Source organism: Phyllobates terribilis, unplaced genomic scaffold (assembly GCF_046119375.1).
Source record: "Phyllobates terribilis strain yellow unplaced genomic scaffold, ASM4611937v1 Scaffold_9__5_contigs__length_417890890, whole genome shotgun sequence".
NCBI classification, from domain to species: Eukaryota; Metazoa; Chordata; class Amphibia; order Anura; family Dendrobatidae; genus Phyllobates; species Phyllobates terribilis.
This window is the reverse complement of record NW_027362769.1, coordinates 404,386,550-404,412,692: the sequence shown is the minus strand read 5'-3', so window position 1 is coordinate 404,412,692 and position 26,143 is coordinate 404,386,550.

The window sequence follows — 26,143 nt, the reverse complement described above, 5'->3', positions numbered from 1 at the left end:
CTATCCCTCATATTTAGTTTCTATCCCCCATGTTTAGTTTCTATCCCCCTTTGTTTAGTTTCTATACCCCATGTTTAGTTTCTATCCCCCTTGTTTAGTTTCTATCCCTCATGTTTAGTTTCTATCCCCCATGTTTAGTTTCTATCCCTCATGTTTAGTTTCTATCCCCCATGTTTAGTTTCTATCCCCCATGTTTAGTTTCTATCCCCGTGTTTAGTTTCTATCCCTCATGTTTAGTATTTATCCCCCATGTTTAGTTTCTATCCCCCATGATTAGTTTCTATCCCCCATGTTTAGTTTCTATACCCCATGTTTAGTTTCTATCCCCTCATGTTTAGTTTCTATCCCTCATGATTAGTTTCTATCCCCCATGATTAGTTTCCATCCTCCATGTTTATTTTCCATCCCCCATGTTTAGTTTCTATCCCTCATGTTTAGTTTCTATCCCCCATGTTTAGCATCTATCCCCCATGTTTAGTTTCTATCCCCCATGATTAGTTTCCATCCTCCATGTTTAGTTTCCATCCCCCATGTTTAGTTTCCATCCCCCATGTTTAGTTTCTATCCCCCATGTTTAGTTTCTATCCCCCATGTTTAGTTTCTATCGACCATGTTTAGTTTATATCCCTCATGTTTAGTTCCTATTTACATGTGTAGTTTCTGTCCCCAATGTTTAGTTTTTATCCCCCATGTTTAGTTGCTATCCCCTATGTTTAGTTTCTATCCCCCATTTTTAGTTTTTATCCCCCATGTTTAGTTGCTATCCCCTATGTTTAGTTTCCATCCCCCATGTTTATTTTCTATCCTCCATGTTTAGTTTCTGTACCCCATGTTTAGTTTCTATCCCCTCATGTTTACTTTCTATCCCCTCATGTTTAGCTTCTATCCCCCATGTTTATTTTCTATCCCCCATGTTTAGTTTCTATCCCCCATGCTTACTTTCAGTCCCCAATGGTTAGTTTCTATCCCCCATGTTTAGTTTCAATCCCTCATGTTTAGTTTGTGCCCCCCATGTTTAGTTTCTATCCCCTCATGTTTAGTTCCTATCCCTCATGTTTAGTCTCTATCCCCCATGTTTAGTTTCTATCCCCCATGTTTAGTTTCTATCCCTCATATTTAGTTTCTATCCCCTCATGTTTAGTTTCTATCCCCCATGTTTAGTTTCTATCCCCCATGTTTTGTTGCTATCCCCTATGTTTAGTTTCTATCCCCCAAGTTTAGTTTCTATCCCCCATGTTTATTTTCTATCCTCCATGTTTAGTTTCTATCCCTCATGTTTAGTTTCTATCCACCATGTTTAGTTTCTATCCCCTCATGTTTAGTTTCTAACCCTCATGTTTAGTTTCTATACCCCATGTTTAGTTCCTATCCCTCATGTTTAGTTTCTGCCCCCCATGTTTAGTTCCTATCCCCTCATGTTTAGTTCCTATCCCTCATGTTTAGTCTCTATCCCCATGTTTAGTTTCTATCCCCCATGTTTAGTTTCTATCCCTCATATTTAGTTTCTATCCCCTCATGTTTAGTTTCTATCCCCCATGTTTAGTTTCTATCCCCCATGTTTTGTTTCTATCTTCTATGTTCAGTTTCTATCCCCCATGTTTAGTTTCTATCCCCCATGTTTATTTTCTATCCTCCATGTTTAGTTTCTATCCCTCATGTTTAGTTTCTCTCCCCCATGTTTATTTTCTATCCCCCATGTTTAGTTTCTATCCCTCATGTTTAGTTTCTATCCCCCATGTTTATTTTCTATCCTCCATGTTTAGTTTCTATCCCTCATGTTTAGTTTCTATCTCCCATGTTTATTTTCTATCCTCCATGTTTACTTTCTACCCCTCATGTTTAGTTTCTATCCCTCATGTTTAGTTTCTATCCTACATGTTTAGTTTGGATCCCTCATGTTTAGTTTCTATCTCCCATGTTTATTTTCTATCCTCCATGTTTAGTTTCTATACCCCATGTTTAGTTGCTATCCCCAATGTTTAGTTTCTATTCCTCATGTTTAGTTTCTATCCCCCATGTTTATTTGCTATCCCCTATGTTTTGTTTCTATCCCCCAGGTTTAGTTTCTATCCCCCATGTTTATTTGCTATCCCCTATGTTTTGTTTCTATCCCCCAGGTTTAGTTTCTATCCCCCATGTTTATTTTCTATCCTCCATGTTTAGTTTCTATCCCTCATGTTTAGTTTCTATTGCCCATGTTTAGTTTCTATCCCCCATGTTTAGTTTCTATCCCCCATGTTTATTTTCTATCCTCCATGTTTAGTTTCTATGCCTCATGTTTAGTTTCTATCCCCCATGTTTATTTTCTATCCTCCATGTTTAGTTTATATCCCTCATGTTTAGTTTCTATCCCCCATGTTTATTTTCTATCCTCCATGTTTAGTTTATATCCCTCATGTTTATTTTCTATCCTCCATGTTTAGTTTCTATCCCTCATGTTTAGTTTCTATCCCCCATGTTTATTTTCTATCCCTCATGTTTAGTTTCTATCCCTCATGTTTAGTTTCTATCCCTCATGTTTAGTTTCTACCCCCCCATGTTTAGTTTCTATCCCCCATGTTTAGTTTCTATTCCTCATGTTTAGTTTCTATCCCCCATATTTAGTTTCTATCCCCCATGTTTAGTTTCTATCCCTCATGTTTAGTTTCTATCCCCCCATGTTTAGTTTCTATCCCCCATGTTTAGTTTCTATCCCTCATGTTTAGTTTCTATCCCCCATGTTTATTTTCTATCCCCCATGTTTAGTTTCTATCCCTCATGTTTAGTTTCTATCCCCCCATGTTTAGTTTCTATCCCCCATGTTTAGTTTCTATTTCTCCTGTTTAGTTTCTATCCCCCATATTTAGTTTCTATCCCTCATGTTTAGTTTCTATCCCTCATGTTTAGTTTCTATCCCCCATGTTTAGTTTCTATCCCCCATGTTTAGCTTCTATCCCCCATGTTTAGTTCCTATCCCCCATGTTTAGTTCCTATCCCCCATGTTTAGTTTCTATCCCTCATGTTTATTTTCTATCCCCCATGTTTAGTTTCTATCCCTCATGTTTAGTTTCTATCCCTGTGTTTAGTTTCTATCCCTCATGTTTAGTATCTATCCCCCATGTTTAGTTTCTATCTCTCACGTTTAGTTTCTATCCCCCATGTTTATTTTCTATCTTCCATGTTTAGTTTCTATCCTCCATGTTTAGTTTCTATCCCCCATGTTTAATTTCTATACCCCATGTTTAGTTTCAATCCCCTCATGTTTAGTTTCTATCCCCCATGTTTAGTTCCTATCCCCCATGTTTAGTTTCTATCTTCCATGTTTAGTTTCTATCCCTCATGTTTAGTTTCTATCCCCTCATGTTTAGTTTCTATCCCCCATGTTTAGTTTCTATCCTCCATGTTTAGTTTCTATCCCCCATGTTTAGTTCCTATCCCCCATGTTTAGTTTCTATCCTCCATGTTTAGTTTCTATCCCTCATGTTTAGTTTCTATCCCCTCATGTTTAGTTTCTATCCCCCATGTTTAGTTTCTATCCCCCATGTTAAGTTTCTATCCCCCATGTTTAGTTTCTATCCCTCATGTTTATTTTCTAACCCCCGTGTTTAGTTTCTATCCCTCATGTTTATTTTCTATCCCCCATGTTTAGTTTCTATCCCTCATGTTTAGTTTCTATCCCCCATGTTTAGTTTCTATCCCCCATGTTTAGTTTCTATCCCCACATGATTAGTTTCTATCCCTCATGTTTAGTTTCTATCCCTCATGTTTAGTTTCTATCCCTCATGTTTATTTTCTAACCCCCGTGTTTAGTTTCTATCCCCCATGTTTAGTTTCTATCCCTCATGTTTATTTTCTATCCCCCATGTTTAGTTTCTATCCCTCATGTTTAGCTTCTGTCCCCTCATGTTTAGTTTCTATCCCCCATGTTTAGTTTCTATCCCCACATGTTTAGTTTCTATCCCTCATGTTTAGTTTCTATCCCTCATGTTTAGTTACTATCCCCATGTTTAGTTTCTATCCCCCATGTTTAGTTTCTATCCCCCATGTTTAGTTTCTATCCCCCATGTTTAGTTACTATCCCCCATGTTTAGTTTCTATCCCTCATGTTTAGTTTCTATCCCCCATGTTTATTTTCTATCCCCCATGTTTAGTTTCTATCCCTGTGTTTAGTTTCTATCCCTCATGTTTAGTATCTATCCCCCATGTTTAGTTTCTATCCTCCATGTTTAGTTTCTATCCCTCATGTTTAGTTTCTATCCCCCATGTTTAGTTTCTATCCCCTCATGTTTAGTTTCTATCCCTCATGTTTAGTTTCTATCCCCCATGTTTAGTTTCTATCCCCTCATGTTTAGTTTCTATCCCTCATGTTTAGTTTCTTTCCCCCATGTTTAGTTTCTATCCCTCATATTTAGTTTCTATCCCCCATGTTTAGTTTCTATCCCCCTTTGTTTAGTTTCTATACCCCATGTTTAGTTTCTATCCCCTCATGTTTAGTTTCTATCCCCTCATGTTTAGTTTCTATCCCCCATGTTTAGTTTCTATCCCTCATGTTTAGTTTCTATCCCCCATGTTTAGTTTCTATCCCTCATGTTTAGTTTCTATCCCCCATGTTTAGTTTCTATCCCCCTTTGTTTAATTTCTATACCCCATGTTTAGTTGCTATCCCCAATGTTTAGTTTCTATTCCTCATGTTTAGTTTCTATCCCCCATGTTTATTTGCTATCCCCTATGTTTTGTTTCTATCCCCCAGGTTTAGTTTCTATCCCCCATGTTTATTTGCTATCCCCTATGTTTTGTTTCTATCCCCCAGGTTTAGTTTCTATCCCCCATGTTTATTTTCTATCCTCCATGTTTAGTTTCTATCCCTCATGTTTAGTTTCTATTGCCCATGTTTAGTTTCTATCCCCCATGTTTAGTTTCTATCCCCCATGTTTATTTTCTATCCTCCATGTTTAGTTTCTATGCCTCATGTTTAGTTTCTATCCCCCATGTTTATTTTCTATCCTCCATGTTTAGTTTATATCCCTCATGTTTAGTTTCTATCCCCTCATGTTTAGTTTCTATCCCGCATGTTTAGTTTCTATCCCCCATGTTTATTTTCTATCCCCCATGTTTAGTTTCTATCCCTCATGTTTATTTTCTAACCCCCGTGTTTAGTTTCTATCCCTCATGTTTAGTTTCTATCCCCCATGTTTAGTTTCTATCCCCCATGTTTAATTTCTATCCCCCATGTTTAGTTTCTATCCCTCATGTTTAGTTTCTATCCCCCATGTTTAGTTTCTATCCCCCATGTTTAGTTTCTATCCCCGTGTTTAGTTTCTATCCCTCATGTTTAGTATTTATCCCCCATGTTTAGTTTCTATCCCCCATGATTAGTTTCTATCCCCCATGTTTAATTTCTATCCCTCATATTTAGTTTCTATCCCCTCATGTTTAGTTTCTATCCCCCATGTTTAGTTTCTATCCCCCATGTTTTGTTGCTATCCCCTATGTTTAGTTTCTATCCCCCATGTTTAGTTTCTATCCCCCATGTTTATTTTCTATCCTCCATGTTTAGTTTCTATCCCTCATGTTTAGTTTCTCTCCCCCATGTTTATTTTCTATCCCCCATGTTTAGTTTCTATCCCTCATGTTTAGTTTCTATCCCCCATGTTTATTTTCTATCCTCCATGTTTAGTTTCTATCCCTCATGTTTAGTTTCTATCTCCCATGTTTATTTTCTATCCTCCATGTTTAGTTTCTACCCCTCATGTTTAGTTTCTATCCCTCATGTTTAGTTTCTATCCTCCATGTTTAGTTTCTATCCCTCATGTTTAGTTTCTATCTCCCATGTTTATTTTCTATCCTCCATGTTTAGTTTCTATACCCCATGTTTAGTTGCTATCCCCAATGTTTAGTTTCTATTAATCATGTTTAGTTTCTATCCCCCATGTTTATTTGCTATCCCCTATGTTTTGTTTCTATCCCCCAGGTTTAGTTTCTATCCCCCATGTTTATTTGCTATCCCCTATGTTTTGTTTCTATCCCCCAGGTTTAGTTTCTATCCCCCATGTTTATTTTCTATCCTCCATGTTTAGTTTCTATCCCTCATGTTTAGTTTCTATTGCCCATGTTTAGTTTCTATCCCCCATGTTTAGTTTCTATCCCCCATGTTTATTTTCTATCCTCCATGTTTAGTTTCTATGCCTCATGTTTAGTTACTATCCCCCATGTTTATTTTCTATCCTCCATGTTTAGTTTATATCCCTCATGTTTAGTTTCTATCCCCTCATGTTTAGTTTCTATCCCCCATGTTTAGTTTCTATCCCCCATGTTTATTTTCTATCCCCCATGTTTAGTTTCTATCCCTCATGTTTATTTTCTAACCCCCGTGTTTAGTTTCTATCCCTCATGTTTATTTTCTATCCCCCATGTTTAGTTTCTATCCCTCATGTTTAGTTTCTATCCCCCATGTTTAGTTTCTATCCCCACATGTTTAGTTTCTATCCCTCATGTTTAGTTTCTATCCCTCATGTTTAGTTTCTATCCCTCATGTTTATTTTCTAACCCCCGTGTTTAGTTTCTATCCCCCATGTTTAGTTTCTATCCCTCATGTTTATTTTCTATCCCCCATGTTTAGTTTCTATCCCTCATGTTTAGCTTCTGTCCCCTCATGTTTAGTTTCTATCCCCCATGTTTAGTTTCTATCCCCACATGTTTAGTTTCTATCCCTCATGTTTAGTTTCTATCCCTCATGTTTAGTTACTATCCCCATGTTTAGTTTCTATCCCCCATGTTTAGTTTCTATCCCCCATGTTTAGTTTCTATCCCCCATGTTTAGTTAATATCCCCCATGTTTAGTTTCTATCCCTCATGTTTAGTTTCTATCCCCCATGTTTATTTTCTATCCCCCATGTTTAGTTTCTATCCCTGTGTTTAGTTTCTATCCCTCATGTTTGGTATCTATCCCCCATGTTTAGTTTCTATCCTCCATGTTTAGTTTCTATCCCTCATGTTTAGTTTATATCCCCCATGTTTAGTTTCTATCCCCTCATGTTTAGTTTCTATCCCTCATGTTTAGTTTCTATCCCCCATGTTTAGTTTCTATCCGCTCATGTTTAGTTTCTATCCCTCATGTTTAGTTTCTTTCCCCCATGTTTAGTTTCTATCCCTCATATTTAGTTTCTATCCCCCATGTTTAGTTTCTATCCCCCTTTGTTTAGTTTCTATACCCCATGTTTAGTTTCTATCCCCTCATGTTTAGTTTCTATCCCTCATGTTTAGTTTCTATCCCCCATGTTTAGTTTCTATCCCTCATGTTTAGTTTCTATCCCCCATGTTTAGTTTCTATCCCTCATGTTTAGTTTCTATCCCCCATGTTTAGTTTCTATCCCCCTTTGTTTAATTTCTATACCCCATGTTTAGTTTCTATCCCCTCATGTTTAGTTTATATCCCTCATGTTTAGTTTCTATCCCCCATGTTTAGTTTCTATCCCCCATGTTTAGTTTCTATCCCCCATGTTTAGTTTCTATCCCCCATGTTTAGTTTCTATCCCTCATGTTTAGTTTCTATCCCCCATGTTTAGTTTCTATCCCCCATGTTTAGTTTCTATCCCCGTGTTTAGTTTCTATCCCTCATGTTTAGTATTTATCCCCCATGTTTAGTTTCTATCCCCCATGATTAGTTTCTATCCCTCATGTTTAGTTTCTATCCCCCATGTTTAGTTTCTATCCCTCATATTTAGTTTCTATCCCCTCATGTTTAGTTTCTATCCCCCATGTTTATTTTCCATCCCCCATGTTTTGTTGCTATCCCCTATGTTTAGTTTCTATCCCCCATGTTTAGTTTCTATCCCCCATGTTTATTTTCTATCCTCCATGTTTAGTTTCTATCCCTCATGTTTAGTTTCTCTCCCCCATGTTTATTTTCTATCCCCCATGTTTAGTTTCTATCCCTCATGTTTAGTTTCTATCCCCCATGTTTATTTTCTATCCTCCATGTTTAGTTTCTATCCCTCATGTTTAGTTTCTATCTCCCATGTTTATTTTCTATCCTCCATGTTTAGTTTCTACCCCTCATGTTTAGTTTCTATCCCTCATGTTTAGTTTCTATCCTCCATGTTTAGTTTCTATCCCTCATGTTTAGTTTCTATCTCCCATGTTTATTTTCTATCCTTCATGTTTAGTTTCTATACCCCATGTTTAGTTGCTATCCCCAATGTTTAGTTTCTATTCCTCATGTTTAGTTTCTATCCCCCATGTTTATTTGCTATCCCCTATGTTTTGTTTCTATCCCCCAGGTTTAGTTTCTATCCCCCATGTTTATTTGCTATCCCCTATGTTTTGTTTCTATCCCCCAGGTTTAGTTTCTATCCCCCATGTTTATTTTCTATCCTCCATGTTTAGTTTCTATCCCTCATGTTTAGTTTCTATTGCCCATGTTTAGTTTCTATCCCCCATGTTTATTTTCTATCCCCCATGTTTATTTTCTATCCTCCATGTTTAGTTTCTATGCCTCATGTTTAGTTTCTATCCCCCATGTTTATTTTCTATCCTCCATGTTTAGTTTATATCCCTCATGTTTAGTTTCTATCCCCCATGTTTATTTTCTATCCTCCATGTTTAGTTTATATCCCTCATGTTTATTTTCTATCCTCCATGTTTAGTTTCTATACCTCATGTTTAGTTTCTATCCCCCATGTTTATTTTCTATCCCTCATGTTTAGTTTCTATCCCTCATGTTTAGTTTCTATCCCTCATGTTTAGTTTCTACCCCCCCATGTTTAGTTTCTATCCCCCATGTTTAGTTTCTATTCCTCATGTTTAGTTTCTATCCCCCATATTTAGTTTCTATCCCCCATGTTTAGTTTCTATCCCTCATGTTTAGTTTCTATCCCCCCATGCTTAGTTTCTATCCCCCATGTTTAGTTTCTATCCCTCATGTTTAGTTTCTATCCCCCATGTTTAGTTTCTATCCCCCATGTTTAGTTTCTATCCCTCATGTTTAGTTTCTATCCCCCCATGTTTAGTTTCTATCCCCCATGTTTAGTTTCTATTCCTCATGTTTAGTTTCTATCCCCCATATTTAGTTTCTATCCCTCATGTTTAGATTCTATCCCTCATGTTTAGTTTCTATCCCCCATGTTTAGTTTCTATCCCCCATGTTTAGCTTCTATCCCCCATGTTTAGTTCCTATCCCCCATGTTTAGTTCCTATCCCCCATGTTTAGTTTCTATCCCCCATGTTAAGTTTCTATCCCTCATGTTTAGTTTCTATCCCTCATGTTTATTTTCTAACCCCCGTGTTTAGTTTCTATCCCCCATGTTTATTTTCTATCCCCCATGTTTAGTTTCTATCCCTCATGTTTATTTTCTAACCCCCGTGTTTAGTTTCTATCCCTCATGTTTAGTTCCTATCCCCCATGTTTAGTTTCTATCCCTCATGTTTATTTTCTATCCCCAATGTTTAGTTTCTATCCCTCATGTTTAGTTTCTATCCCTGTGTTTAGTTTCTATCCCTCATGTTTAGTATCTATCCCCCATGTTTAGTTTCTATCTCTCACGTTTAGTTTCTATCCCCCATGTTTATTTTCTATCCTCCATGTTTAATTTCTATCCTCCATGTTTAGTTTCTATCCCCCATGTTTAATTTCTATACCCCATGTTTAGTTTCTATCCCCTCATGTTTAGTTTCTATCCCCCATGTTTAGTTCCTATCCCCCATGTTTAGTTTCTATCCTCCATGTTTAGTTTCTATCCCTCATGTTTAGTTTCTATCCCCTCATGTTTAGTTTCTATCCCCATGTTTAGTTTCTATCCCCCATGTTAAGTTTCTATCCCCCATGTTTAGTTTCTATCCCTCATGTTTATTTTCTAACCCCCGTGTTTAGTTTCTATCCCCCATGTTTATTTTCTATCCCCCATGTTTAGTTTCTATCCCTCATGTTTATTTTCTATCCCCCATGTTTAGTTTCTATCCCTCATGTTTAGTTTCTATCCCCCATGTTTAGTTTCTATCCCCCATGTTTAGTTTCTATCCCCACATGTTTAGTTTCTATCCCTCATGTTTAGTTTCTATCCCCACATGTTTAGTTTCTATCCCTCATATTTAGTTTCTATCCCCCATGTTTAGTTTCTATCCCTCATGTTTATTTTCTATCCCACATGTTTAGTTTCTATCCCTCATGTTTAGCTTCTGTCCCCTCATGTTTAGTTTCTATCCCCCATGTTTAGTTTCTATCCCCACATGTTTAGTTTCTATCCCTCATGTTTAGTTTCTATCCCTCATGTTTAGTTACTTTCCCCATGTTTAGTTTCTATCCCCCATGTTTAGTTTCTATCCCCCATGTTTAGTTTCTATCCCTCATGTTTAGTTTCTATCCCCCATGTTTATTTTCTATCCCCCATGTTTAGTTTCTATCCCTCATGTTTAGTTTCTATCCCCCATGTTTATTTTCTATCCCCCATGTTTAGTTTCTATCCCTGTGTTTAGTTTCTATCCCTCATGTTTAGTATCTATCCCCCATGTTTAGTTTCTATCCTCCATGTTTAGTTTCTATCCCTCATGTTTAGTTTCTATCCTCCATGTTTAGTTTCTATCCTCCATGTTTAGTTTCTATCCCCCATGTTTAGTTTCTATCCCCCATGTTTAGTTTCTATCCCCTCATGTTTAGTTTCTATCCCTCATGTTTAGTTTCTATCCCCCATGTTTAGTTTCTATTAGTGTTGAGCCACCCCCGTAGTGTTCGAGTTCGGTTCGGTTCGTCGAACACCCGTGTGTTCGCCGAACTGTTCGTCGAACTGTTCGTCGAACACCTTCGAACACCGTTAAAACCAATGGCAGGCAAACAAAAACACATAGAAACACATAGAAAACACCTTCAAAGGTGTCTAAAAGCTGACAAACTGCTCAGAAGACACAACTAACACATGGAAAAGTGACAAGTACATATAGTCATGCGAAAAGAAAAGAGGTGGAGGAGTAAAAGGAGGGGGAGACACAGATATAGGCATGTCATGCCCTTCTAAAATCCAAAAAGTGAGAAGCCGAGACGGCCAGTCCGCTCCTGCCCGTGCCACCTCCGTGTCGCCGGGTTTGTGCCAGAGCCGCGGTGAACCCTGACGGCCAGCCCCCCTCTCCCAATACTGGTGCTGTCCGCTGGTGGGTCGAGAGAGCCCCCCTGTGGTGGAGGCAGCTCTAAGCTTTTTAATTTAAATTGTCCCTCTAATTTGAATGAATACACTTTAAATCCATTTACAAGGATCTATTGGAGGGCAAGTCTCATGCCAGCAGCCGCGTAATTCCAGCTCCAGTAGCGTCCACTAAAGCTGCTGCAGTTAAAAAGCTTTTATAAGGATCGAGCTCGGCTGTCCACCGCAAGGCATCCTAGTGCCAGTCCCAGCCCCTATGCCTTGGGGTGCCTCCTGATGCTCTTCACTAAGTATCCCGTGGTCCCGAAGCATTTCCTTTGAAAAAATTAAGTGTCCAAACTACAGGTGGTGTAGCTTGCTTAACAGCCGGGATAATCCGCTGACTAGCAGACACTGCTACTAGGCACAAAGTATTTCCTGGGCTAGATGCAGTTAAAAATTTGTAAGTAGATACTCTCGTTGGATGCTGAGAAATCATTCCATAGAGTCTCCTGGCACGCCATATATGATTCTCTTAAAAAGCTTGGGGTAGGGGTCTAGGGGACCCTTTTATAGCCAAAATCACGGCCCTGTATCACAATACGTCACCTAGGCTGAAGATAAATGGAACTGTAGCACCGAGGGCTCGGTTGCTACAGACGTATTGCACCTCACCCAGAGGTGTGATATCTCACTCTCAGATAAGGATGGAGTGTGGATCAGGACCCGACACCTGCATGCATTACACCACATTGCCGTGGGGCAGGGCGACCAATATGCCCCTGAGATGGGCACGACAGTCCCTGTCCCTGGCTGGAGTGGGGGGAGGGAACACTGAGGAAGGGGAACCCTGCAGTGCAGGAGCAGGGAGGAAGCAGTTCCTGGGTGCATTGAGAAGGGAGTATAAAAGGTGGGCACCATCTTAGTTCAGTGCAGAGAAGTCTGAGCAGAAGTGGCAGGGAGCAGGGGCTCTGCATGAGCTCTGCTCCGGAGGCGGGCCTAGTAACAGAGGCCCAGGCCTGCAAGAGGGAGAAGGAAGGAAGAGGAGCGGAGAAGGCTCCAGGAACGAGGAATGAAGGGATCCCAGGGGTGCGGACGGGCGAGTCGCCACCGCACGCCCGAATCCACCTGCGTGGAGGGGTCAGGCCAAAGGGGGAGACCGGTCCCCGAACTAGTGGAGGCAGGAAACGACCCTCAGCTAGAAACCGGAGGCTCTGACATTTTATGTGGCGCAGCCCCTTGCTCCACCCGCTAGGAAGGCACCACATAGGGTCAGGGAAACTGGCGCCAAGTTTACCAAGAGGAGGCCCGAGGCAGCCGGACAGAAGTGTTGGTAAGAAAGGCCAGACAAAGGACACACAAAGGGGGTCCTGTGAAGCGCTCCAAAGTTATCTGGGAGTTGTCTGAGCCCCTCACCTGGTGAGCACAGTACGACGTGGGCAGCCGTTACCTGCAGACGTGGTCTGGATAATAAGAACTGTGAGTAAAGGCCCTGAACTGCATCACTGACTTCGTGTCGTTACTGCTGCTGCCCTGCACCATCACCCCCATCCTCCGCATACACTGCCCTGAGGCTATACTCCTCCCGTGGGGAGTTATGCTACGCTCTGCTGCACCCACAACACCAGCCTTAGCGGTCTGCCCTGTAGCGGCGGTTCACTCTGACCGCAATCCACGGGTGGCGTAGTCGGACATTTAAACATCAAAACCACATAAATAGTTCCGCCACTGGTTTGACCGCCCTGAGCCACGGAACCGGATCGCCGCCACGAAGACTACAACCACCAGCATCCACCAAAAAGGGTCCGGCTCCGGGTGTCCCAAGGCCCAGGGGGTGCGTCAGAACATTTTCATCACCTTTCACAATCACCAATGGGACAAGGCAGGGATGTCCTCTGTCCCCTCTCTTATACATCCTAGTGACGGAGCACCTGCTCTCATCAATTCGCCATAACCCCAATATTAGGTGGATTGAGGTGGGAGGCACCGAGTACAAGTGCTCTCTATTTGCTGATGATGTCCTAGTATATATCACTCAATCACATATATCCATCCTGCTGTTATGGCTGAAATAGATCACTTTGTTACATGGTAAAATTTTAAAATCAATGCAGCGAAGTCTGAGGCCCTCGATGTCTCCCTCCCTAAATCCATATAGGATTCCATCCAGTCCAACTTTCCCTTTGCCTGGCCCTCACAGGGTATCAAATACTTAGGAATTCCTATTCATAGAGACCTCTCCCATCTATGTTATCTTAATTTTGGGCCCTTTATTGAACAATTCCATACAGACCACGGTTGGCAAGTTAGAACTGTAAGATTCACTACGTGAACCACTGGTGTTTTGTGGAAAAGCACATGTACACCGCGTTCCAAATTATTATGCAAAAAGTGTTTAGGAGTGATAAGGGAAGAATTTGTTTGTTTGTCAGTTAAACTCATTGATGGTGATGTGTGTCAGGGCTCTTTATATCACTGTAAGCAATTGCAGACACCTGTGCTAATTAGTTTGGCAGGTGTGTCCAATGAAAGGCAAGACTACTTAAGAAGGCTCTCTCACATTATTAAGCAGCCTACATTTTCTGCCAAAATGGGAAAGAAAAAGGATGTGTCGGCTGCTGAGAAGCAACAAATTGTGGAGTGTTTAGGTCAAGGCATGACTACAATCAACATTGTGCGATGATCAGGATGAAGTGTCTTGGCAATCAAGAAGTATGTAGCTGATTCACAGTACACATGTGTGCGTGCTGATAAGGGCAAATTGAGGACTCTTTCCTACAGGCAATTACGTCAGGTTGAAAGAGCAGCGGCAAAAAAGCCTTGTCATAGCAGCAGACAAGTTTTTGAAGCTGCTTGTGCCTCCAACGTCCCCCGAACAACAAGATGCAGGGTCCTTCAGAGGTTTGCAGCTGTGCATACGCCATCCTGTCGACCTCCTCTATCCACTTCACACAAGCAGAAACGGCTCCAGTGGGCCAAACATTACATGAAGACTGATTTCAAAACTGTTTTGTTCACGGATGAGTGCCGTGCAGCGCTCGATGGTCCAGATGAATGGAGTGGAGGATGGCTGGTTGATGGACACCCCACGCAAACACGGCTACAGCGCCAACAAGGAGGAGGTGGAGTAATGTTTTGGGCTGGAATCATGGGGAGAGAGATTGTCGGCCCCTTTAGGATCCCTGAAGGCGCTAAAGATGAACTCCATAATGTATGTGGATTTTCTCAAACAGCACTTCCTGCCATGGTTCAAGAAGAAGAACCGTGTATTTCACAGCAAGATCATTTTTCTGCATGATAATGCACCATCTCATGCTGCACATAAAACATCTGCATCTCTGGCTGATATGGGCATAAAAGGGGACAAACTTATGGTGTGACCCCCATGCTCCCCTGACCTCTACCCCATTCAGAACCTTTGGAGCATCATTAAAAGGAGTGTCTATGATGGCGGGAGGCAGTTCACATCTAAGCAACAGCTCTGGGAGGGTATTCTGTCCTCATGCAAAACAATTGAAGCAGAAACCATCCAAAACCTGACAAATTCAATGGACGAGAGAGTTCAGAAGCTCCTTTCGAACAAGGGGTCCTATGTGAAAATGTAACATCACCTAGAATAAAGTTTTGAGTTGAAAACTGTTTGATTTCAGTTTCTAACAACCTGCTAATGCTTATAATTTCAAAAATGACCATTTTTTTGGTCTTTATTAAAATGAAAAGGTTGATCGAAAAGTTTGGGGGATCTAAGAGTGTGGCAACCCAGTAGTCATGATTACTTCGAATTCTGACAATATGAGGGTCATGCTGCAGGTAGTGCAGCAAGAAGGCACTTATGTGTCTTGCGCATCTCGGAGCCCCAAAATTATTTTCCGGGCTAGATGCAGCTAAAAATTATTTTTAATTTTAAATCTGGTGAAGCTTATTATAGATGGCCTAATAGGATCAGTGCTGCACACTGCTACAAAGCCCAAATTATTTTCCAGTCAAGATACAGATAAACATGATTAGTAATTTGAAAGCTTAAAACGGTTGGTAGGGTGATTTTAATCAATCATCAAGCTTTTACTCTCCCCAGGATGACACAGGGGTAGAAAAGTCGTTTCGGATCCATGATTTGTTCATCTTTATGAACGTGAGTCTGTCTACATTATCAGTGGAGAGCCGCGTGCGCTTATCTGTCAGCACACCACCAGCAGCGCTGAACACACGTTCAGACAGAACGCTGGCTGCGGGGCATGACAAGATCTCCAAGGCGTAAGTGGCTAGCTCCGGCCATTTATCCAGATTGGAAGCCCAAAAAGAGCAAGGGTCCAGTGACACAGTCGTGGCTTCAATGTTTACTTGGAGATACTCCTGTACCATCGTCTCTAGGCGTTGACTATGTGTCAGACTTCTTGTCTCCTGTGGCCTTGCAAAGGATGGGCTAAAAAAGTGGTGAAATGATTCCGCAAAATTGATGTTACCAGCAGATACTGTGGTTCTGTTACGGTTTGAGTGCTGAACACTTGACGGTCCCACGGTTGGCAAGTTGGAACTGTGAGATTCACTACGTGCACCACTGGTATTTTGTGGAAAAGCACATGTAAGATTCTGCAACAGTCTCTGCTGATACTCCTGCATGCGTGCATCCCTTTCTATGGCAGGAATAATTTCTGCAAATTTACTTTTGTACCGGGGGTCTAACAGTGTGGCAACCCAGTAGTCAGGATTATTTCTAATTCTCACAATTCGAGGGTCATGTTGCAGGTAGTGCAGCAAGAAGGCACTCATGTGTGTTGCGCATCCAGGAGCACCAAGTCCCTGTTGTGTTGGTGGCGAGGTAACAATCATGCTTCCTTCCTCTGTCCTCTCCCCCCAACCTCGCACAACAGAAATGTGATCAAGGTCTCCCTCATCTGATGAGTATTCCATCAGTTCGTCCTCCACTTCTTCCTGGGCTCCTGCACCTTCCTCACTAGTTTGGCTGCTACCATGCGCCCTGGTAAAATCATCTCCCCCACCCTCACATGCCTGCCGCCCTGGTGCTGCCGACCGTCTGGACCTTGCAGATGTTAGCCCTTCCGCATACAACTCCTCCTCCTCTACTTCCTCCACCTCCTCTTGTGCCACCACCTGACTCCGAATTCTGTTTAACATGTGCTCCAGCATGTAAATCACCGGAATAGTCATGCTGATAATGGCATCGTCAGCACTAAACATCTTCGTCGCCATTTCAAAACTGTGCAGAAGGGTGCATAGGTCCCTGATCTGAGACCACTCCTCCAGCGTGATTTGCCCCACCTCTGAATCTCGTTGGCCCAGGCTATACGTCAGAACGTATTGCACCAGGGCTTGTCGGTGCTGCCACAGTCGCTGCAACATGTGCAGAGTTGAATTCCACCGGGTAGGCACATCGCATTTTAGCCGGTGAAGTGGCAGGCCCAACGACTTCTGTAGAGATGTAAGTCGCTGAGCTGCGGGATGCGAACGGCGGAAGTGAGCACACAGCGACCGTGCCCTCTGCAGAAGGCCATCTAGTCTGGGATAGTGGGCTAAAAATTGCTGGACAACCAGGTTCAACACGTGAGCCATACAAGGCACGTGTGTGACATTGCCCCGGCGAAGGGCCGCACCCAGGTTTGCAGCATTGTCGCACACGGCCTTCCCTGGTTTCAGGTCCAGTGGAGACAACCATTCATGAAATTGGTTCTCCAGAGCTGACCACAACTCCTCAGCTGTGTGACTCACATTTCCCAGACATTTCAATGTAAAAACCGCCTGATGACGTTGAGCCCTATTGCCAGCATAGTAAGGAGGTGTGCAGGATCCCTTCTGCGCAGTTAGAAAGCTTGTGGCATGACCAGACAGGCTTTGGGTGCAGGTGGAAGACCGAGAGGAGGTTGAGGAGGCAGAAGCAGTGGAGGAAAAATGACATAAAGAGGATTGACGCACAACTCGTGGGGACGGCAAGACTTGGACAGCAGCCCCTTGTCCTGCTGTCACCATAGTTACCCAGTGCCCAGTCAGCGACATGTAACGCCCCTGTCCATGCCTACTCGTCCAAGTGTCTGTGATGAAATGCACCCTGTCACACACAGAGTTTCTCAAAGAAGCGGTGATGTTGTGTGCGACATGCTGGTGGAGCGCAGGCACACCTTTCTTTGAGAAGTAGTGCCGACTGGGCATCTGGTACTGGGGCACTGCGACGGACATAAGGTCTCGAAAATCCTCTGTGTCCACCAGGCGGAAAGGCAGCATTTCTGTAGCCAAGAGCTTGCAGATGGTGAAATTCAACCTCTTAGCTTTCTCATGGCTAGGAGGAAATGGTCTTTTACTTGTCCACATCTGAGGGACCGAGGGCTGGCTATTGTGCTTAGACGGGGTTGATAAGGGTGTCCCCGGCAAACTGCCGGTCTGTGAGGAAGATGCAGGCGGACATGTTAGGTTGCCTTGATCCAAAGGTGGTGCTATCGATGTCGGACAGCGCTCAAGACCAGCTGGTGTTACCACCTCCAAAGAAAATGATGACCTGCCAATCACGCTGGCTGTTGCGGGTAAAGAGGTGGCAGGTCTGCGCCCCAAAACAGGTGTGACTGCTGTCCCCCCAGTCACAGAGGATGAAGAGGCCGCGGATGCACAAGATATGGCAGACGGTGGTTGGCCCGGCCGGCTAGACCGCATTGTAGCACACTGAGCTTCCCACTGCAACTTATGCTTCATGTCCATGTGCCGGTTCATGCATGAAGTACTCAAACTATGTATTTTTTGGCCTCTACTTAGCTTTTGCTGACAAATGTTACAGATAACACGAGTTGGGTCATCTTTATCGATCTGAAAAAATGCCCAGGCTATGCAAGGCTTAGCACCCATGCGACCTGAAGAGCCACCACGACTTGTGGTGAGAGGCAGAGTTGTGTTTGAGGATGCAGTTGTTGACGTGCTTCCAGTACTACGTCTCTGTCCAGGAAGGCGCAACCTGACCTCGTCGTCACTAGCATCTTCCTCCACCTCCTCTGCTGACCTCATCTCTTGGCTGACTGTGGGTTGACAGTAAGTGGGATCTCCGACCTCATCATCATCACCCTGTGCGTTATCACACCCGTCGTCCTCAGAGCCAACCTGTTCCTGCCCTGACAAAAAACTAAAGTTGTCGCTCCAATCAGGTATTTGAGTCTTATCATTGTCTTCCTCATTGTCTCCACCAACAGGAGTTACAGTTTGGGAATGAGGGTCTACATTATGGTCAGAACCTTCTGCGTCTGGTCCTGGATCCGACTCATAAAGATTCTGGGCATCAGTGCAGATCATTTCCTCGTCTGGATTCACAGAAGCGCTGGAGTCGACCTCTGATTCCCAGGCTATAGTATGAGTAAACAGCTCTGCAGACTCAACCATCTGTTCTACCTCATACTCAGACGGGCAGCTGGAGATTTGGGAGCTGTGAGGAAGCAAGTGCGATTTGGGTGACACCTTTGAGGACTGGAGTATTTGTGATGTTGAAGTTGATGTGGAGGAGAGCCCACTTAAAGGAGCACTTGATATCCGTTGAAGCACCTGCTGTTTTTGTGCCTCATCTGGAATTTGTAGCGATTGGCGTGGCCGTAAGAAAGGGATCTTATCACATTGTCCGCTAAAAGAAGTAGACATTTTAGTTTGGCTGGAAGATGGTCTTTCTTCTGCACCTACACCACGGACACAACCTTTTTTCCCCTTCCCAACACGCCTATTCCCCTTTCCACCAGCAGCAGGCCTTTTTCCACTCATTTTGGTGGTTAACTAATTCACAACTCTGGAGTTGTTTGCACAAAAAAACAATGGATGGTAACCGAGCAGAGCTGAGTGGCCAAACTGTGGTATTAGGCCAAAACTATTGGCTGGGTTAGATGCAGAAAAAAATTATTTTTAATTTGCAACCTGATGGAGGTCAGTATAGATGGACTAATAGACCAAGTCCCACACACCGCTAGAAGCCCAAATATTTTTTCAGAGCTAGATGCAGAAAATTTTTTTATTCAATTTGCAACCTGATGGAGGTCAGTATAGATGGACTAATAGACCAAGTCCCACACACTGCTAGAAGCCCAAATATTTTTTCAGAGCTAGATGCAGAAAAAAATTATTTTTAATTTGCAACCTGATGGAGGTCAGTATAGATGGACTAATAGACCAAGTCCCACACACCGCTAGAAGCCCAAATATTTTTTCAGAGCTAGATGCAGAAAAAAATTATTTTTAATTTGCAACCTGATGGAGGTCAGTATAGATGGACTAATAGACCAAGTCCCACACACCGCTAGAAGCCCAAATATTTTTTCAGAGCTAGATGCAGAAAAAAATTATATTCAATTTGCAACCTGCTGGAGGTCAGTATAGAAGGACTAATAGAACAAGTCCCACACACTGCTAGAAGCCCAAATATTTTTTCAGAGCTAAATGAAGAAAAAAATTATTTTTAATTTGCAACCTGATGGAGGTCAGTATAGATACACTAATAGACCAAGTCCCACACACTGCTAGAAGCCCAAATATTTTTTCAGAGCTAGATGCAGAAAAAAATTATTTTTAATTTGCAACCTGATGGAGGTCAGTATAGATGGACTAATAGACCAAGTCCCACACACTGCTAGAAGCCCAAATATTTTTTCAGCGCTAGATGCAGAAAAAAAATATTTTTAATTTGCAACCTGATGGAGGTCAGTATAGATGGACTAATAGACCAAGTCCCACACACCGCTAGAAGCCCAACTATTTTTTCAGAGCTAGATGCAGAAAAAAATTATATTCAATTTGCAACCTGCTGGAGGTCAGTATAGAAGGACTAATAGAACAAGTCCCACACACTGCTAGAAGCCCAAATATTTTTTCAGAGCTAAATGAAGAAAAAAATTATTTTTAATTTGCAACCTGATGGAGGTCAGTATAGATGGACTAATAGACCAAGTCCCACACACCGCTAGAAGCCCAAATATTTTTTCAGAGCTAGATGCAGAAAATTTTTTTATTCAATTTGCAACCTGATGGAGGTCAGTATAGATGGACTAATAGACCAAGTCCCACACACTGCTAGAAGCCCAAATATTTTTTCAGAGCTAGATGCAGAAAAAAATTATTTTTAATTTGCAACCTGATGGAGGTCAGTATAGATGGACTAATAGACCAAGTCCCACACACTGCTAGAAGCCCAAATATTTTTTCAGAGCTAGATGCAGAAAAAAATTATTTTTAATTTGCAACCTGATGGAGGTCAGTATAGATGGACTAATAGAACAAGTCCCACACGCTGCTAGAAGCCCAAATATTTTTTCAGAGATAAATGAAGAAAAAAATTATTTTTAATTTGCAACCTGATGGAGGTCAGTATAGATGGACTAATAGACCAAGTCCCACACACTGCTAGAAGCCCAAATATTTTTTCAGAGCTAGATGCAGAAAAAAATTATTTTTAATTTGCAACCTGATGGAGGTCAGTATAGATGGACTAATAGACCAAGTCCCACACACCGCTAGAAGCCCAAATATTTTTTCAGAGCTAGATGCAGAAAAAAATTATATTCAATTTGCAACCTGCTGGAGGTCAGTATAGAAGGACTAATAGAACAAGTCCCACACACTGCTAGAAGCCCAAATATTTTTTCAGAGCTAAATGAAGAAAAAAATTATTTTTAATTTGCAACCTGATGGAGGTCAGTATAGATGGACTAATAGACCAAGTCCCACACACTGCTAGAAGCCCAAATATTTTTTCAGAGCTAGATGCAGAAAAAAATTATTTTTAATTTGCAACCTGATGGAGGTCAGTATAGATGGACTAATAGACCAAGTCCCACACACCGCTAGAAGCCCAAATATTTTTTCAGAGCTAGATGCAGAAAATTTTTTTATTCAATTTGCAACCTGATGGAGGTCAGTATAGATGGACTAATAGACCAAGTCCCACACACTGCTAGAAGCCCAAATATTTTTTCAGAGCTAGATGCAGAAAAAAATTATTTTTAATTTGCAACCTGATGGAGGTCAGTATAGATGGACTAATAGACCAAGTCCCACACACTGCTAGAAGCCCAAATATTTTTTCAGAGCTAGATGCAGAAAAAAAATATTTTTAATTTGCAACCTGATGGAGGTCAGTATAGATGGACTAATAGAACAAGTCCCACACGCTGCTAGAAGCCCAAATATTTTTTCAGAGATAAATGAAGAAAAAAATTATTTTTAATTTGCAACCTGATGGAGGTCAGTATAGATGGACTAATAGACCAAGTCCCACACACTGCTAGAAGCCCAAATATTTTTTCAGAGCTAGATGCAGAAAAAAATTATTTTTAATTTGCAACCTGATGGAGGTCAGTATAGATGGACTAATAGACCAAGTCCCACACACTGCTAGAAGCCCAAATATTTTTTCAGAGCTAGATGCAGAAAAAAATTATTTTTAATTTGCAACCTGATGGAGGTCAGTATAGATGGACTAATAGACCAAGTCCCACACACCGCTAGAAGCCCAAATATTTTTTCAGAGCTAGATGCAGAAAAAAATTATATTCAATTTGCAACCTGCTGGAGGTCAGTATAGAAGGACTAATAGAACAAGTCCCACACACTGCTAGAAGCCCAAATATTTTTTCAGAGCTAAATGAAGAAAAAAATTATTTTTAATTTGCAACCTGATGGAGGTCAGTATAGATGGACTAATAGACCAAGTCCCACACACTGCTAGAAGCCCAAATATTTTTTCAGAGCTAGATGCAGAAAAAAATTATATTCAGTTTGCAACCTGATGGAGGTCAGTATAGATGGACTAATAGAATGATGCTATGCCCAAAAGATTTTACTTCACTAGGTGCAGTAAAAAAATTGGTATTCTATACACAGGTGGTATATCTTGCAACACAGATAGGCTACTCCACTGACTAACACACTCTGCAATAGGCCAAAAAGGATTAGCTTTGCTAGATTCAGCCAAATGCTGTGAAAAAAACTTGCACAGCACTGGCACAGACCTGCCTGGCAAAAACTGATAGGAACTGATGTAACCTAGTCCTGAAAAGGACTCCAATTACAATTAGTCTTTACTCCCACAATCTATCTATTTAAGAGCACAGACCTCCCTGATAAAAGTCGTAGGAAATGCTGTAACCTAGTCCTTAAAAGGACTGCAATCACAACTATTCCCTACTCCCAAGCTATCTGTATATTTGTGCGAAAATTGGCTTGAAATTAACAAGGTATAGCGCACACAGCAACAGCGGTGCCGTCTAACACGCAGCTGCAGCAGTGAGAAAATGGTGGTGACGGGGAAAATGGCTTGGTCTTATAGGGCAAGGACATGTGACATACACTGCCAATCACACATGCCCTTGCTTGTGTGAAAAAAAGCACTTCGCTCCGTGTGTGCGCTGCTGATAGGCTGACAGATTGCACCTCCCCACTGCAAATGCGGGAAAGAGAAAAAAAAATGGAGATCTTCATTGTTCCTGCAGAGATCCATCCCCTGCCCCTCCCCCCGCCCCGCTGTACACTCAAACTGCGTATTAACATTAATTTTCATCATTACTGAGAAAAATCCAGTTATGATTTTGGTGCACGAACAGTTATCGAACATAACCTCGAACAGACGAATTTTTCTCAAATTGTTCGTGTTCGCCGACCGGCTCGAACACCGCCCAAAACAGCTCGAATTTGAGATTGGCGAACAGTTCGAGTAGAACAACGCTCATCTCTAGTTTCTATCCCCTCATGTTTAGTTTCTATCCCTCATGTTTAGTTTCTTTCCCCCATGTTTAGTTTCTATCCCTCATATTTAGTTTCTATCCCCCATGTTTAGTTTCTATCCCCCTTTGTTTAGTTTCTATACCCCATGTTTAGTTTCTATCCCCTCATGTTTAGTTTCTATCCCTCATGTGTAGTTTCTATCCCCCATGTTTAGTTTCTACCCCTCATGTTTAGTTTCTATCCCCCATTTTTAGTTTTTATCCCCCCTGTTTAGTTGCTATCCCCTATGTTTAGTTTCCATCCCCCATGTTTATTTTCTCTCCTCCATGTTTAGTTTCTGTACCCCATGTTTAGTTTCTATCCCCTCATGTTTAGTTTCTATCCCCTCATGTTTAGCTTCTATCCCCCATGTTTATTTTCTATCCCCCATGTTTAGTTTCTATCCCCCATGCTTACTTTCTGTCCCCAATGGTTAGTTTCTATCCCCCATGTTTAGTTTCTATCCCTCATGTTTAGTTTCTATCCCCCATGTTTAGTTTCTATCCCTCATGTTTAGTTTCTATCCCCCATGTTTAGTTTCTATCCCTCATGTTTAGTTTCTATCCCCCATGTTTAGTTTCTATCCCCCATGTTTAGTTTCTATCCCCGTGTTTAGTTTCTATCCCTCATGTTTAGTATTTATCCCCCATGTTTAGTTTCTATCCCCCATGATTAGTTTCTATCCCCCATGTTTAGTTTCTATACCCCATGTTTAGTTTCTATCCCCTCATGTTTAGTTTCTATCCCTCATGTTTAGTTTCTATCCCCCATGATTAGTTTCCATCCTCCATGTTTATTTTCAATCCCCCATGTTTAGTTTCTATCCCTCATGTTTAGTTTCTATCCCCCATGTTTAGCATCTATCCCCCATGTTTAGTTTCTATATCCCATGATTAGTTTCCATCCTCCATGTTTAGTTTCCATCCCCCATGTTTAGTTTCCATCCCCCATGTTTAGTTTCTATCCCCCATGTTTAGTTTCTATCCCCCATGTTTAGTTTCTATCGACCATGTTTAGTTTATATCCCTCATGTTTAGTTCCTATTTACATGTGTAGTTTCTGTCCCCAATGTTTAGTTTTTATCCCCCATGTTTAGTTGCTATCCCCTATGTTTAGTTTCTATCCCCCATTTTTAGTTTTTATCCCCCATGTTTAGTTGCTATCCCCTATGTTTAGTTTCCATCCCCCATGTTTATTTTCTATCCTCCATGTTTAGTTTCTGTACCCCATGTTTAGTTTCTATCCCCTCATGTTTAGTTTCTATCCCCTCATGTTTAGCTTCTATCCCCCATGTTTTGTTGCTATCCCCTATGTTTAGTTTCTATCCCCCATGTTTTGTTTCTATCCCCCAAGTTTATTTTCTATCCTCCATGTTTAGTTTCTATCCCTCATGTTTAGTTTCTATCCCCCATGTTTATTTTCTATCCCCCATGTTTAGTTTCTATCCCTCATGTTTAGTTTCTATCCCCCATGTTTATTTTCTATCCTCCATGTTTAGTTTCTATCCCTCATGTTTAGTTTCTATCTCCCATGTTTATTTTCTATCCTCCATGTTTAGTTTCTATCCCTCATGTTTAGTTTCTATCCCACATGTTTAGTTTCTATCCTCCATGTTTAGTTTCTATCCCTCATGTTTAGTTTCTATCTCCCATGTTTATTTTCTATCCTCCATGTTTAGTTTCTATACCCCATGTTTAGTTGCTATCCCCAATGTTTCGTTTCTATTCCTCATGTTTTGTTTCTATCCCCCAGGTTTAGTTTCTATCCCCCATGTTTATTTTCTATCCTCCATGTTTAGTTTCTATCCCTCATGTTTAGTTTCTATTGCCCATGTTTAGTTTCTATCCCCCATGTTTATTTGCTATCCCCTATGTTTTGTTTCTATCCCCCATGTTTAGTTTCTATCCCCCATGTTTATTTTCTATCCTCCATGTTTAGTTTCTATCCATCATGTTTAGTTTCTATCCCCCATGTTTAGCATCTATCCCCCATGTTTAGTTTCTATCCCCCATGATTAGTTTCCATCCTCCATGTTTAGTTTCCATCCCCCATGTTTAGTTTCCATCCCCCATGTTTAGTTTCTATCCCCCATGTTTAGTTTCTATCCCCCATGTTTAGTTTCTATCGACCATGTTTAGTTTATATCCCTCATGTTTAGTTCCTATTTACATGTGTAGTTTCTGTCCCCAATGTTTAGTTTTTATCCCCCATGTTTAGTTGCTATCCCCTATGTTTAGTTTCTATCCCCCATTTTTAGTTTTTATCCCCCATGTTTAGTTGCTATCCCCTATGTTTAGTTTCCATCCCCCATGTTTATTTTCTCTCCTCCATGTTTAGTTTCTGTACCCCATGTTTAGTTTCTATCCCCTCATGTTTAGTTTCTATCCCCTCATGTTTAGCTTCTATCCCCCATGTTTATTTTCTATCCCCCATGTTTAGTTTCTATCCCCCATGCTTACTTTCTGTCCCCAATGGTTAGTTTCTATCCCCCATGTTTACTTTCTATCCCTCATGTTTAGATTCTGCCCCCCATGTTTAGTTTCTATCCCCTCATGTTTAGTTCCTATCCCTCATGTTTAGTCTCTATCCCCCATGTTTAGTTTCTATCCCCCATGTTGAGTTTCTATCCCTCATATTTAGTTTCGATCCCCTCATGTTTAGTTTCTATCCCCCATGTTTAGTTTCTATCCCCCATGTTTTGTTGCTATCCCCTATGTTTAGTTTCTATCCCCCAAGTTTAGTTTCTATCCCCCATGTTTATTTTCTATCCTCCATGTTTAGTTTCTATCCCTCATGTTTAGTTTCTATCCCCCATGTTTAGTTTCTATCCCCTCATGTTTAGTTTCTATCCCTCATGTTTAGTTTCTATACCCCATGTTTAGTTTCTATCCCTCATGTTTAGTTTCTGCCCCCCATGTTTAGTTCCTATCCCCTCATGTTTAGTTCCTATCCCTCATGTTTAGTCTCTATCCCCCATGTTTAGTTTCTATCCCCTCATGTTTAGCTTCTATCCCTCATGTTTAGTTTCTATCCCTCATATTTAGTTTCTATATCCTCATGTTTAGTTTCTATCCCCCATGTTTAGTTTCTATCCCCCATGTTTAGTTTCTATCCCTCATGTTTATTTTCTAACCCCCGTGTTTAGTTTCTATCCCCCATGTTTAGTTTCTATCCCCCATGTTTTGTTTCTATCCCCCATGTTTATTTTCTATCCTCCATGTTTAGTTTCTATCTCTCATGTTTAGTTTCTATCCCCCATGTTTATTTTCTATCCCCCATGTTTAGTTTCTATCCTCCATGTTTAGTTTCTATCCCTCATGTTTAGT